The sequence below is a fragment of the Henckelia pumila genome, unplaced genomic scaffold (genome assembly GCF_033568475.1).
Source record: "Henckelia pumila isolate YLH828 unplaced genomic scaffold, ASM3356847v2 CTG_525:::fragment_3, whole genome shotgun sequence".
NCBI lineage: Eukaryota > Viridiplantae > Streptophyta > Magnoliopsida > Lamiales > Gesneriaceae > Henckelia > Henckelia pumila.
The window spans coordinates 386,579-391,515 of NW_027331857.1; the positions used below are offsets into that span (position 1 = coordinate 386,579).

The window sequence follows — 4,937 nt, forward strand, 5'->3', positions numbered from 1 at the left end:
TTTTGTTGGTTCTAATTTTAAAATTTTCCCTGTCTATATAGTTTATGCAAAAAACCAAAGTTACGACTCACTGTTCTTTGATCCGAAAATCGAGAAAACTGCTAAAGCTTTGAGAAAAGCTAGAAGAGAAGAGTTGCAACAAATGGCTGAAGAAAGGGAAAGAGCTGTCAATAATGCTCCGATGCCGATCAGAGATCACTTTCGACCGGTGATCAATACTCATTATTTTGGGATAGCTCGGCAGAACATCACGGCGAATAATTTTGAGTTGAAGCCAGCTCTGATTAATATGGTGCAGCAGAATCAGTTTAAGGGTGCAGCTACTGAAGATCCAAATTTGCACCTGCGTATTTTTTTGGAGATTGCTGACACAGTGAAGATTCATGGTGTTACTGAGGACACCATTAGACTACGATTGTTCTCGTTCTCTCTTAGGGACAATGCTCGCAGTTGGTTGCAGTCACTACCTCTAGGGAGCATCACTACATGGGAATACATGACATCTAAATTTCTGGCTAAGTACTTTTCTCCTGCCAAGTTTGCCCAACTAAAAATTGAGATCACAAATTTCAAACAGCAAGATTATGAGCAGCTTTATGAAGCTTGGGAGCGGTACAAGGAGTTGCTTAGGAAGTGTCCAAACCATAATTTTTCGGATTGGGAACAGCTTGAGTTATTCTACAATGGTTTGAATGGCCCAACAAGGATTTCTGTGGATGCTGCAGCTGGAGGTTCAATATTTTCTAAATTTCCTGAACAGGCTTATGAGATGCTTGTTCAAATGACTGTTAACAGTTATCAGTGGCCGAGTGAGAGATCTGTAATAAGGAAGCCTGCTGAAACTCATGAGGTTGATGCATTCACTGCTTTGACTGCTCAGATGGCTACTATTTCTACACAGTTGGCTGCACTGACCAAAGGCAATCAAGTTTCTATTAAGACAGCATCGCTGGCGACTGCCGTAAATTCTGCTGATGGATTTGAGAGTATGGAGCAAGCTCAATATGTGAACAACAGAAATTACAACAACTATCGAGGTAATCCTGTACCCAATCAATATCATCCTAGTTTGCGTAATCATGAGAATTTTTTATATTCAAATAATAATAATGTGTTGAATCCTCCTCCGGGATACAATACAAATAAGGGTGAGGGTAAGCCTCCTTTGGAGGATGTTGTTAATGATTTTGTGCAGGAATCGAACAAGAGGATGGCGAGGACTGAGACTCACCTTGACATCTTAGAGACGCATGTGGCCAACATGGGTGTTGTATTGCAATCCATGGAGACTAGCATTGGGCAGTTGGCGAACGCACTGAAAGATAATAACATAGGCCAATTCCCAAGTAATACTGAGGTGAATCCCAAGGAGCAGTGTAATGCTATCACGTTGAGGAGTGGGAAGCAGGTGGATAATGAAGAGGGCAAATGTAAAAAAACCGATACTTGGCCCCCCAAGTTCTATCAGTAAAGAATAACTCTCCACATGGAAACAAATATCTTACCTTCTCGTGAATGCTCGGTAATATCAAAAATCTTGGAAGAAATCTTGTATTGACAGCAACCGAATCAAAGCTTATGGAAACAAGCATCTTTCCTTCGTATGATTACTCGGTGATGACTGAATTCTTGAACCCGAATTTTCATATTGGCAGCATCTAAATCAAGATATATGGAAACAGATTTTTCCTCAAAACGCGAGATCAAAGTCTGATATTTTTGCTCTTTTTAAGAGCAAGTAATCGCCCCATTCAGTCACCGATCCCTTTCTATTTTTTTTGCTAATTTTCGAGCACTTCAAATTTTCCCTCACCCCCCCCCCTCCCCCAAGCTTTTGAACCGAGATATTGGTATTCTCGAACCTCAGCCGCTCAAAACTCGAACACCTTAGCTGCTGATTTTCTTGAACGAAGCGGCTGACATCTCAAAGTGTTCTAGGTTTTCCTCTGTTGAAGTTTTGGTACCCTATTGAGCCTTCCAAAGCTGTAAGTATTTCCTATCATTTTTCTGGCTTAATGTTCGGAAAGCTAATTGGAAAATTTGTCTCACCATTCTCCTATTTCTTCTCCATGGTTTCGAAGGAGAACAGCACTGTGGGAAGTGAAGAAGAATTAAGGGATTTGACCATTTTTCTTTGGTTCACGTGGAAAGAGAGAGAGGCAAGTGGGTAAGATTAAATTTGTCTTCTTTCTCTTATTTGTTTTCGGAAGAATTGAGGCTAGCATATAGGCTTATAAGCTATCATTTTTTATTCATAATTCGAAGGTGTGGCTTAGGAAATTGGAAAGGAGAAGTGTTCGATCAAAGCTTGCTTAATTGTAGTATTTAATCTCGCAAATAATTTTAGTAAGTGGGCTTATGTTTTAAAATTATATGTATGTTTTACAAAATTCGATCGCTCATGTTAATCGTTGGAATTTTGTTATTTAATATTGTTCATGATGATGATTTGCTAAAAATATGTTTTGACACTGTTATGACTCGAATTAGGAGTGGAAAGGGAATTTCTGAACCATGTTATGTTATGGCCCTGATACGGTGGGTATAATAACCGTTCTATGACCTCATCCCTTAGAGGGATTACATATAGGGGACTGATCAATTAGCCACGAGTAATGAGAGAAATTTCAGTGTCTTGTCAAAGATTATGTTATGTCATGTCAAATATGTTATGATGTTATTTATGCTATGCTATGTTGAGACATGATATGAAATGTTTACGCTTTGAATTATGCTATGAGTTTTTGAAATAAATATATATATGTATATATTTTGGTATGATCGATCGGCCCCCACTTGCTGAGTGTTTCCCAAAACACTCACCCCTTACTTTTCCCTCCCAGATGATGAAGATGATGATGTAGAAGTTCGTGAACAAGATATGTTTTGGGGATTGTGATAGAAGAATTTTAAGATTTAATTTCTTTATGTTTATTTTGGGATTTTTGCATTAATATTTTGATATTAAGTTTTTAGACGCTTCCGCGAGTTTGTTAGGTTTGTTATTTTGGATTTATCGAGTTGTAAAGATGATATTTTGGAATTTATTTATGATAATAGACTGGTTTGGTATATACTGTACTACGAGGCTGGTTGTTTTATAATTTTTGTGAATTTGAAACAACGCCGGTGGCACGTCTCGGTCTCGGGGCGTGACATTTTAGTGGTATCAGAGCCGCCAGGTTCATAAATCCAGATGGGATTCCGTACCGAAAAATTTGACGTTGTCAAATTTTGACCAAAGCCCTGCGTATCCTGACCCGAAACAATCTTCTAAGTTAAACTCATACTTTGTATGATTAATGACGCTTTTAGCCCGAATTCCATCGTTTAAGCCTTCTAAATTGCGTTTTTGCTGTTTTAGGAAAGTTTTCGGACGCTTATAACTTCACCCAGGAAATTCGAAATCCAATTCCGCGAATTTTCCCACGACACCCTCGACTTGTAGTTTCTGCCCAGAAAGAAATCTCAAAATTTTCCATTTTTGGAAATATTGCCCGAAAATCTTGTTCTATATCAATTCTGTCTGAAGTATTCATCAATGTGAATTCTGACCTGAATCCATTCCTCTTTATTCTAGGAAGATGGCTCGCACCAAAGTCACGACTCGCAAAAACGTTGTTCGAAGCAAGGATCAAGTTATCGAGTCATTGAGGACTTCACTATATGTGGACCAATACGAGAAAGAGGAGATAATGGAAGATATGAAGAAGCTAAAGGCGAACAAGAGTGAGATGGAGGAGCATCGGGACGACCTCGAAGCCGACGTCGAAAGACTTGCATATTATCTTGATAATGAAGAGAAGGAACATGAGGAGACGAAGAAGAAGTTGGAGTCGTCCCTAGCTACCATCACATTTCTCGAGGACCTGCGCAACCAAAGAATGATGGAAATGTTAGAACTCCAACACCAAGTGCAAGTGCTGCAAAACGCTGTGCAAGGTCGTGATGAAGTGAACGCAGCCCTGCTCGAGCATATCAATCACCTACAACAAGTAGACATGGTGGCAGAAGAGAACCCCAAAGATGTTCCGGCAGAAGATGAAGCCTCGGGCGACGGAGAGATTATAGATTAGGCTACCTCTTAGCTTAGTCCTTTTATTCAGCATTGTTTTGATTCAGCATGATTTTGGATATTTTGAGACATAGTTCATCCTTTTGTTTACCTTCATGACATTTTGGGAATCAATAAAATAATTGTTATCCTTTTGATTAATTACTGATTCGTTTATTCTGCTATTTCCTTTCTTCTTAAAGTATCGTATTTCGACAAACTCTTAGAACTTCTTTTACTGTAGGAAATGGTCGGATAACTCCCAAGAACACGCAACAACAACCGTGGGGATAAAACAAATCCACCACCAGGTATCAGTCTTAGCAGAGAGGACCTTGCAGCTATCGCAGCAATAGTGGCGACGACCCTCCAAGGGATGGGAAATACAAATGGCAATGGCAATCCGCCACCTCCCCCACCTGCTCAGAATGGAGTTAAATTCCATTATGAATCGCTCCGTAAGAACCGAACTGAAATGTTTAAGGGAGATGCTGACCCAGAGGTGGGACGAAATTGGATGAAGAAGATGGAGGATCAACTGTGGTTACTAGAGGTCCCTGAAGCACTTAAAGTGGATGTGACAATTCCTTTTCTGGAGGACAAAGCAAGGAAATGGTAGGAAGCCATTTCACCTGCTATGTTGGCTACGGGACCAGTCACATGGCAACAGTTCAGTACTGCATTTTTGAAGCAGTACTTTTCGGCGGAGGTTCGTATTCAAAAGCTGAGCGAATTTGAAAATCTCACGCAATCTTCAGATATGTCAGTTGTGGCGTACACTTCTAAGTTCAATGAGCTTGGATCTTATGCCCCTACCATTATGGGAGATGATGATCTGAAGCTGCACCATTTCAAAAAGGGTTTGAATAGCTGAATCCAGTCG

General features: G+C 39.9%; 1 non-coding gene across 1 annotated transcript; it reads right to left on the reverse strand.

Moving 5' to 3' along the window:
• Positions 1 to 544: 544 nt before the first annotated feature.
• LOC140873378 (small nucleolar RNA R71) lies at positions 545 to 651 on the reverse strand. The gene has a single exon (XR_012148011.1). It is a non-coding gene; the product is annotated as a small nucleolar RNA R71 (small nucleolar RNA).
• Between the last annotated feature and the right edge of the window lie 4,286 nt (positions 652 to 4,937).